We start from the raw sequence: 10,930 nt of genomic DNA on the forward strand, positions 1-10,930 counted from the left end.
TTACAAAACATCATCTGCCCTATCTAACCTTGTTTTATATATTTAATTAGTTAAAGCTTTTATTCACTTGATATTTTTAGATTAATAACTAATTAGATAATCTAGTTTAGAAGGGAAGTGAAAAGGGAAATAAGGGGAGCATGGAGCTGACATAAAAGTGAATCCAAAAGTCTTCCACAGGCATATAAATAGGAAACACAATTTGCCTTTAACAAATCCATGCTGGCTTTCCTTAATTAATCCACACTTGTCCAAGTGACTGTTAATTTTGTCCTGGATTATTGTTTCCAAAACTTCTCCACCACTGAGATTAAACTGTCTGGTCTGTTGTTGGGTTTATCCTTACACCCTTTTTTGAACAAGGGTGTAACATTTGCAATTCTCCAGTCTCTGTCAACGCCCCCATAGCTCAGCATGATTGGAAGATTATGGCCAGTACCTGCACAATTTCCACCATTACTTTCCCCAGCAACTGAGGATGCATCCCATCAGGACCCAGTGATATATCGAATTTAACTACAGCTAGCCTTTCTAGTTATTCCTCTTTATTAATTTTTAGGCCATCCAGTATCTCAACTACCTCCACTTTTACTGTGACTTTGGCAGCATCTTCTTTCTTGATAAAGATGGAGGCAAAGTAATCATTCAGTACCTCTGCTTCCATGGGTAGGTCTCCATTTTGGTCCTTAATTGGCCCCACCCCTCCTCTTACTACCTGTTTATTATTTATATTCCTGTAGAAGACTTTTGGTGTCCCTTTTACGTTAGTGCCAGTCTTGTCTCGTACTTTCACTTTGCCACTCTCCTTTACTTTTTCACTTCCCGTCTGAGCTTTCTATGTGTGAATAAATAGAAAATATGTGAATAAATGTGAATAGATCGTGAATAAGTTTGAGTAAAACAAGGTCAATAGATTTTTTACCTGTTAATTGAGCAGTGAAGGATTCTTTGCAATAGTAATTGAGTTGTATCCCTCGGTTTGCAGGTTGTAAGTGCCTGTCCACAGGTTCAACTTACAGACTGGATTTTATATGAGAGCATGCAATGAGAGAAGGTCATCACTCCAGCCCATCCAGCCCGTTCTTCCCACAGACGATGTACAATTTGCTCCATCACAGACTACAACCAATTCTTTGGATTTCTTGAGAGAAGCTGGATAACCAGAGGCAAAGTGTACAGGAGCAAAATAGCCTATGAAATTTCTCCCCAATGCTTTATGCTCAGCATTTGTCAGGTGCTTTATAATCGAATTAGATACTCATCCATTCTACAAATGTTTATTAGCAGTTGGAAACATTTGGGATTTTTGAACTGCAATTTGGTTCAATTCACAAGTCACAAAATATTCTTGAGTCTTTTCCTGTTGCCCCCTCTCAGTCTTAGTTCAAAAATCTTCTGAGCTCATGCAACCTTGTAAGAATGGTAGTTGAAGTACAAAAGTAAATTAAGGTCATGTCACAACTGCATTAAGGACCTATAGTGGGTTATGACGGCTTGATTTTGCACGCAGCTTTGTACAAGTTTTGAAAGCTGTAATATTGAATCAAAAATAACTTAGCATCTGGTTTAAGTCTGAATATTTCTATTCACCCCAACAGGAAAAAAACAGAGACAAGAAAAAACAAATCTGGATCTCTCCCCCGCAAAAAGCTATTGAGGCTTGGAGAATTGAAAATTTCAAAACTGAGATTGACAGATTTTTGTTGGGTCAGGACACCAAGAGGTCTGGAACGAAGGCAGGTGAATGGAGTTAAGATACTGATCAGCCATAATCTAATTGAATGGCGGACCAGGCTCGAGGGGCTGAATGGCCTACTCCTGCGCCTATGTTATGATAATCCATTGAAAATCCAGCGTAAGTTTGATCTTGGTTCAATTGGTAAAATTCTCACCTCTGAGTTAGAAGGTCGTGGGTTTAATACCCTGTCCAAGATTTGAGCATGTAATCCAGGCTGACACTTCGGAGCAGTACTGAGGGAGTGCAGCACTGTCGGAGGTATTCATTATTGAATGAGACATTAAACTGAGGCCTTATTGGTTGTAAAAGATCCCATGGCACCATTCATCGAAGAGCAGGGAGTTTCCTGGTATCCTGCCCGATGTTCCTCCCTTAACACATACCACCACCAGCAAATACAGATTAACTGCTCACTCCTTTCATTTATTGTTTGTGGGATCTTGCTGTGTACAAAATGTGTTTCCATCAATAACAGTGGCTGCACTGCACCTCAAAAAAGTAATTTGTTGATTGTGAAGCTCTTTAGGAGGATGTGATAAGATGCGATGTGAAATGCAAGCTCTTTCTTTCTTAACATTGCACTTGTACATAATTGAACCTTCCCTATATGGCATTTCCTGGTCCCAACACAGGAATATATTTAACGGTCATTTGCAACATGCTTCCATTATAGGAATGACAGTCAAGACGAGTGATAGCTCCATTTTGCCTTTGCTTGTATTTCTTTGCTACAATCTTAACTCTAAATGGACAGCAATGTGGCATTTGGTTCATTTATATAAGAGCAGGAGCCCTGGTCTGTGAAGAGAATCTTTCTTTTCTCAAGGAATAGAAATAGAAATACCACAAAGTAGATGGATTATATTTTATTTACTCTCAATTTAGTGGGTTTTTTGGGGTTCTCCTTGTCCCATTTTCCAGATAGGTCATGGCTAAGATTCCAGCTGCACTGAAACTGTAGAGTCACCATAAGACGGTGTCTTTCACTTGGATTTTTCCACTCTCTCTATGGGCCGTGTCCCTTTGTTTCACCTTGAGAATTTGCTACCTGGGAAATTGAAGGTAGAACCCCATGATGTTGTGAGTCCATGGCCCTAATTTGCTGTGCTATCCCGTCTGGCTCTATCCACTTCATGCACCATTGGTGCTTGCTCCCAGGACCCAACAATACAACGCCTTACACCAAATCAATGGCACTTCCCACACAAATCAGGGGGGAAAACTCTCCAGTGGCTGGAGTCATAACTAGCACAAAGGAAGATGGTAGTTTTTGTTGGAGGTCAATCTTCTCAGCCCCAGGACATTGCTGCAGGAGCTCCTCAGGGCAGTGTTCTAGGCCCAACCATCATCAGCTGCTTCATCAATGACCTTCCCTCCATCATAAGGTCAGAAATGGGGATGGTTGCTGATGATTGCACAGTGTACAGTTCCATTCACAACCCCTCAGGTAATCAAGCAGTCCGAGCCTGCATGCAGCAAGACCTGGACAACATCCAGGCTTGGGCTGATAAGTGGCAAGTAACATTCGCCCCAGACAAGTGCCAGGCAATGACCATCTCCAACAAGGGAGAGCCTAACCACCTCCCCTTGACATTCAACGGCATTACCATCGCCAAATCCCCTGCCATCAACATCCTGGGGGTCACCATTGACCAGAAACATAATTGGACCAGCCATATAACTACTGTGGCGGCAAGAACAGGTCAGAGGCTGGGTATTCTGCGGTGAGTGACTCACCTCCTGACTCCACAAAGCCTTTCCATCATCTACAAGGCACAAGTCAGGAGTGTGATAGAATACTCTCCACTTGCCTGGATGAGTGCAGCTCCAACAACACTCAAGAAGCTTCACATCAACCAAGACAAAGAAGCCTGCTTGATTGGCACCCCATCCACCATCCTAAACATTCACTCCCTCCGCCACCGGCGCTCTCTGGCTGCAGTGTGTACCATCCACAGGATGCACTGCAGCAACTCGCCAAGGCTTCTTCAACAGCACCTCCCAAACTCGCGACCTCTACCATCTAGAAGGACAAGAGCAGCAGGCACATGGGAACAACACCACCTGCACGTTCCCCTCCAAGTCACACACCATCCCTGCTTGGAAATATATCACCGTTCCTTCATTGTCACTGGGTCAAAATCCTGGAACTTCCTTCCTAACAGCACTTTGGGAGAACCTTCACCACACGCACTGCAATGATTCAAGAAGGCGGCTCACCACCACCTTCTCAAGGGCAATTAGGCATGGGCACTAAATGCTGGCCTTGCCAGCATCGCCCATATCCCATGAACGAAAAAAAAAGGAAGGAAGGGAGGGAATACCAAAGGGCCCCTTATCACGAGATCACTCTTGGAGTTCTGAGAGCAAGGGTGCTCACCTGACTGCCATCTCTACTTCCGGTGGTGTTTGGCTCAGAGAAACTTGGTGAGGAGGGCGTAGAGAGAGAATAAACAAGAAATATTAAGTTGACAGAAAAGGTGCTTGTCTTGTAACCAAAATTGCAGACCTCTAGGGGTGCCACACATTGAATGCTGTGGTCATTAAATACTGCAGACCAATATGAATGCAAGTATTAAAAAAAATCATGGTGCATATACATTGAAGTATATATGGAATGATGCATGAATATTTTTTAACTTTCTTTTATTTAGTTACCAAGTATGACATTCTATATCCAATGGTTTTATTCATGGCGTTCTTGGTTTCCAAAATGGAGGCCATATGCTTAACCATCACTGTCTCCACCAACTATCTTCTCCCCTGACCCCCATACTTCATAACCCCCATTAATAACCCTAGCTTCTCCCACCATCTTCTCTTCCTTCTGGCCCTCCTCAGACTCATTTCCTTCATAACTCTCACCATCACTCCCTTGACTCCCCTTCCAATCTAGTTCCTGTAAACTTAACTTCCCTTTTGACCCCATATTTATTTATATCACTCTCCTCCTTAAAATGCCTGCCCTTGTCTCCTCTATCTCCGACTTGCCCTTTCCCTCAAGGCCCTTGGCCATGTCTTTTCCATCTCCCATGCGTTGATCTATCTCATCATTCCTTACTTGTGTTCCTCCAATCCAGCCTCTGATCAGCCCACGGCACTTAGGCTGTCCTAATTAAAGTGATAGTAGACATCCTACAAGACTACAACCATGGGTCCCTTCTCATGCTTCTCTAAATCACTGCTGCCTTCTCCATTGTTGGTCTTTCTGTTTTGTTCTATCCCCTCTCTTCCATGGTGCTTCACCACTCCGACATTACCCAACGCAATCATATCTCCTCAAATTAGCTGTCTTCCTGGTGTAAGATTCTCAAAATTCACAGATCCCCCAAAACTCGGAGATAAACCCTAAAGAAATTCACCTTTTCCCTGAGTATGGAAAATCTTTTGCCATTGACTGAAATCCAAAGATGGAAGGATAGATGAGAGGTCACCAGACGAATCCACAACACACACATGGAATGTGGGAGAATTACTGCTTGAGACGTGTCTTTATTTTAATGCAAAACCTACAGCAGGTGGTCGACACTCACAGGCCATTGAAAGAGGTAACTACTGCAGACATGGTGGGGCCATGCCTTTGTTTTAAAGCAAAACCCATCAACGCATAGGACGTTGGATACAAAAGGAAGCCTTGTGTGACAAGCTCTAAAAATCGGAATTAACAATGACCCATCAAGAGAAGCAATTGCAACATGATGAGGGACCATCAAAAAGCCATCAAAGATTCTTAAGGACTTTGTAAGAACGGTTTGAACAGACATGAAGTGTTTTTTTTTAAAGCGATGAAGACCATTTGTAAGAGAGGGATATAAAAGTGGAAACTCGAAACCTCTCTCTCTCTCTCTGGTTCTTGCTGGCTGCTTGTCTTGTTCTGCCTGTCTCTGGAAGGAAGAGCAGCTTCCAGCGAACAACAAGGGAAGCAGTTCGACAGGGAAGGTCATCAGCTCTAGAAGCAGGCCGACACACAAGAAGAATCCAGAGCAACAGTCCCAGTGATCATCAGACACCTCGCGGCAACCAGGGCCTTACAAAACAACCAACTGAATATTGTCACCAACCAGCCGGGTAATATTGGGCCACCGCGACCAAAGAAAACCAACTCAGGAGAAAATCGAAGATCCGCAAAGTTTCCACTCTACAATCTATTTCTGACTTACCTCTGGGTGAATTACTGTCAAGGATTCGTTTGGTGAGCATTATCTCTGGCCCTTTAGAGTCCAACTTAGCTGGTACAGTGGGATTGGGAGGGGTGAGGTATCTTTCCCTCGTGTGCACCGAAGTGTTCCCCATTTTATTAGAGTGTTAAGATTGTTGTGTTGTATTTTCTCTCTTGAATAAAGGTCAAAGTTTCTTGAACCAGAACCAGTTGTCCGCTGCACTTTGTCACAACCCCCAAATAAGTCCAAGGTCTGGAGCCCTGGGAGTGGGAGCGATTCGAACCCCTCAGAAGTCAGAGGCGAAGATGACACACACCACCACCCCCTACAGTGTACCTACACGTCACTTCCCATTAATCATCAATCTGCCACCACTCAGCAATATCATGCACAAACAGAGGGTCAGCTTTTACATATGTGTCAATGACACTCAAATCGATCTCACTGCCACCTACACTGAGACCAGGACTGTTGCTGTACCATCTAACTGTCAGACATGAAGTTCTGGATTCGGTCCAATTTTCTACAACTCAACATCAGCAAGGATGAAACCATCTTGTTTGGCTTTTGCCAGAACCGACGTGCATCTCGCACCAACCTCATCCAACTTTCCCTCACTGCTCGCTCAGCACAGTCTGGTGGTATGCTGCCTCTGATTTCTCTTTGACTCTGAGCTCAGCTCAGTCCCTTTCCAGAAACCTCTACTTTCACTTGTAGAACATTGCGGCCTGACCTCTCCTCCTCCTCTGAATTGGGGACTCAGTAATCAGGAGGCCGTAGTCAGAAAGTTATCACTGGAAGAAATTAGGAAAGCAAAGAGAGGGCATGAAAAAATATTGGCAAGTAAAATCAAGGAAAATTCAAAGATGTTTTATAAATATATTAAGAGCAATAGGATAACTAAGGAAAGAGTAGGGCCTATTAGAGACCAAAAAGGTAAGCTATGTTTGGAGGTGGAAGATGTTGGCATGGTTCTTAATGAATACTTTGTGTCTGTCTTCACAAAAGAGAGGGACGATGCAGAGATTGCAGATAAGGAGGACGAGTGTGATATATTGGATGGGATAAACATAGTGAGAGAAATATTAAAGGGTTTAGCATCTTTGAAAGTAGATAAATCACCAAGCCTGGATGAAATGTATCCCAGGCTGTTAAAAGAAGCAAGGGAGGAAATATCAGAGGTTCTGACCATCAGTTTCCAATCCTCAATGGATACAGACATGGTGCCGGAGGATTGGAGGACTGCTAACGTTGTACCATTGTTTAAAAAGGGAGAGAGGGATAGACCGAGTAATTACAGGCCAGTCAGATTAACCTTGGTGGTGGGCAAATTATTGGAATCAATTCTGAGGGACAGGATAAACCATCACTAAGAAAGGCGCAGAGTAATCAATGACTGTCAGCATGGATTTGTTAAGGGAAGGTCGTGTCTGGCAAACTTGGTTGAATTTTTTGAGGCGGTAAGGGAGGGTCGATGCGGGGAGCGCATTTGACGTCGTCTGCATGGAATTTAGCAAGGCTATTGAAAAGGTAAAAAAAATACAAGCCCATGGGATCCAAGGAAAAGTTGCAAGTTGGATCCAAAATTGCCTGTGGCAAGAAGCAAAGAGTAATGACTGACAGGTGTTTTTGTGACTGGAAGGCTGTTTCCAGTGGGGTTCCACAGGGTTCGGTACGAGGTTCCTTGCTTTTTGTGGCATATATTAATGATTTGGACTTAAAATGTAGACGGCATGATTAAGAAGTTTGCAGATGATAAAAAGTTGGCCGTGTGTTTGATAGTGAGGAGGAAAGCAGTAGACTGCAGGAAGATATTAATGGACTGGTCAGGTGGGCAGAAAAGTGGCAAATGGAATTGAATCCAGACAAGTGTGAGGTGATGCATTTGGGGAGGGCAAACAAGGCAAGGGAGTACACAATAAATGGGAGGATGCTGAGAGGTGCAGAGGAACAAAGGGACCATGGAGTGCATGTCCACAGATTCCTGAAGGTAGCAGGACAGGTCGATAAGGTGGTTAAAAAGGCATACGGGATATTTTCCTTTTTTAGCCGAGGCATAAAATATAAGAGCCGGGAGGTTATGCTGGAAAGGTATAAAACATTGGTTTGGCCACAGCTTGCGTACTGCGTTCAGTTCTGGTCACCACATTACAGGAAGGATGTAATTGCACTGGAGAGAGTACAGAGGAGATTCACGAGGATGTCATCAAGACTGGAGAATTTTCGCTCTGAGGAAAGATTGGATAGGCTGGGGTTGTTTTCTTTGGAACAAAGGAGGCTGAGGGGTGATTTACTTGAGGTGTACAAAATTATGAGGGGCCTTGATAGAGTGAATGGGAAGGACCTATTTCCCTTAGCAGAGAGTTGAATAACCAGGGGGCAGAGGTTTAAAATTATTGGTAGAAGGATTAGAGGAGAGCCGAGGAAAATGTTTTTCACTCAGAGGGTGGTGGGTGTCTGAAACTCACTGCCTGAAAGGGTGATAGAGGCAGAAACCCTCATCACATTTAAAAAGTACTTGGATATGCATCTGAAGTTCCATAACCTACAAAGCTACAGACCAAGTGCTGGAAAGTGGTATTAGGCTGGGTGGCTCATTTTCGGCAGGCGCAGACACGATGGGCTGAATGGCCTCCTTCTGTGCCGTAAATTTTCTCTGATTTTGTTATTCTATGATACAGTAAATTAAACAATTGGCTTATTTCCTATTACTATTCTTTACTTTCGTTCCTCTTGGAATCTTTCCTCAGATTTTTCCGTCCTTTCCTAGAATAGTTATATCATTTGGAACACCTCCTTCCAATAGGCTTTCATTGGTCTTTTTCCTTTTTTCACTCCACTCTCGGGATGCACGATGCGATCCTTCCATGAAACCTGGAGTGTGAGTTCAAATTTTCCTTTATCTTTTCGTGAAATTTCAGTCATTTTTGCCAGGAAGCTACCCTGGATACTTTGACTGATTTTCGAGCGCTCTCTTATCTCCAAGGTGGGATTACCACTTTACTATGAATAAGTAATTCCTTCTATTCCTCAAATATTATATTTTTAATATTGTCTCATGATTTTAATTTTAAAGATACAAACCTATCTCGTGATCTTGAGTGGCATGTCCATGTTTATCCACTTGTACCTAATGTAAGCAGCCATATGTATAATAACTGACTGTTTAGATGGACAGTCAACAAAAAAAAGTTTTGGAAAGAGGAAACTGGGACTGCATTGATCCCCAACACATCTGGGTTGCACCAACAGCCAGCCATTATTGCCTTATTTATTAACAGCATTACTCTCACTGACGATCCGGATTCTTTCCCCTCAGTCTGGTTCAGTAATAACTGAAGTCGAATACATTTTAAAGTCCAACACATCTTTAATAGCAGGGTTCTTAGTCTGCAGCATTGATTTGGACTCCTGATAGAGTCCCTCTATGCTGGCAGAGCAAGAACAAAAACATACAGAAATCCACACGTTTTTATACAGATGAATAGGGTTGGAACATACTTAACGAGGGTCAACACCAATCATAAGCCGGGCATAGGTTGCCATGCGAGGTTACATTATTTCCGACCAATCATAAATCGTCCATGTGCCGATCATGCTGCTGTTAGACATCAAAGGGGATAACTTCCTCATCTTCCAACTTGGAATGTTCTTCCCTGTTCCTTCTGTTCCTTATCTCCCAACCTGGAATGTCTTTCAACTTTGGCTAAGCTCGTTCCCTATATTGATCTGCCATAAACATGGAGACATTCAGACCAGTCCTTGACTCACATCAAAGACCTATCATTGATAAGACAATGCAGGCCTGCTGACGAAGCAAACATATGGCCCAGCAGGAGGGCCAGGCCACTTGTATCAATCTCAGTTCCTAACTAATTAACCCTTTCTAACCATTTTGCATTCTGCTTCTTTGCCACGTAGGCATCTTAATATTTTACAGAAAACTGACCACGTAGGGATTCTCATCACCAGCTCCTGAGGAATTAGCCCTGTATCACTTTTCCCTTTTGTACTTTTGGTTCTCAACAGCCAAATTAATTATTCATACCCAAGCTCTGTTTCATCGGAACAGGAGTAGGCCATTCACTACCTTGAGCCCTCTAAGCCTTGGTATCATTCTGGTGAGTCTGCGCTGTACCCTCTCCAAGGCCGAAATATCCTTTGTGTCGTGCGGTGCCCAAAACTGAACGCAATACTCCAGATGGAGTCTGTCCAATGCAATGTACAACTGAAACATAATTTGCTCCCTTTTTAATCCAGACCCCTTCAGATAAAGGCCAACACTCTATTAGCCTTGATTTTTGAACCCATCTACCGGCTTTAAATGATTTGTGTACTTGGACTCACAAATCTCTTTGCTCCTCTGCAGTTCGTAGTTTTTCACCATTTGGAAAATACTCCGATTTATCTTTCTGAGGTCCAAAGTGGATGACCTCGCACTTGTCCACATTAAACTTGATCTGCCATAGTTTTGCCCACTCACTTAATGTGTCTATGTCCCTTTGCAACTTCCTGATCCCGTCTGCACTACCAACTGTCCCTCCTAATTTAGTATCATCTACAAACTTGGATATACAACTCTCTATTCATTCATCCAAGTCATAAATAAAAATGGTGATACGCTGAAACCCAAGAACAGATCCCTGGGGAACACCATTTTTCACCAATCTGACTACCGACCCTTTATCCCCACTCTCTGTCTCCTAACTCGAAATCAATTTCCAACACAAGTCAAAAGGCTATCTCCAATTCCGTGCAATCTCATTTTAGCCAATAATCTGTTGTGCTGAACTTTATTGAAGGCCTTCTGGCAGTTTCTATAGATAGTATCCATAGACACTCCTTTCTCTACATTATTAGTTACAAATGTGCACATCTATAACATAAATCATATGAAGCAGGGCATCTACAGCACATTTTAGCGCCGAATATTTGTGGGATTCATTTCAGTTCCTTTTGTTTCTGAACTTTAATCTTTTTAGCTTGCATGAACTATATTTATGTGTTGGAACAATCGGGTTTACCAGCATTT

At 42.9% G+C, this 10,930-nt stretch overlaps 1 long non-coding RNA gene across 1 annotated transcript in view; it reads right to left on the bottom strand.

Annotated features, from left to right (window-relative positions):
* LOC137331643 (uncharacterized) overlaps positions 1–10,930 on the bottom strand; it is a 37,899-nt gene that overhangs the window by 24,410 nt on the left and 2,559 nt on the right. The gene's annotated exons all lie outside the window — the stretch shown is intronic.

Source organism: Heptranchias perlo, chromosome 13 (genome assembly GCF_035084215.1).
Source record: "Heptranchias perlo isolate sHepPer1 chromosome 13, sHepPer1.hap1, whole genome shotgun sequence".
Taxonomy (NCBI): domain Eukaryota; kingdom Metazoa; phylum Chordata; class Chondrichthyes; order Hexanchiformes; family Hexanchidae; genus Heptranchias; species Heptranchias perlo.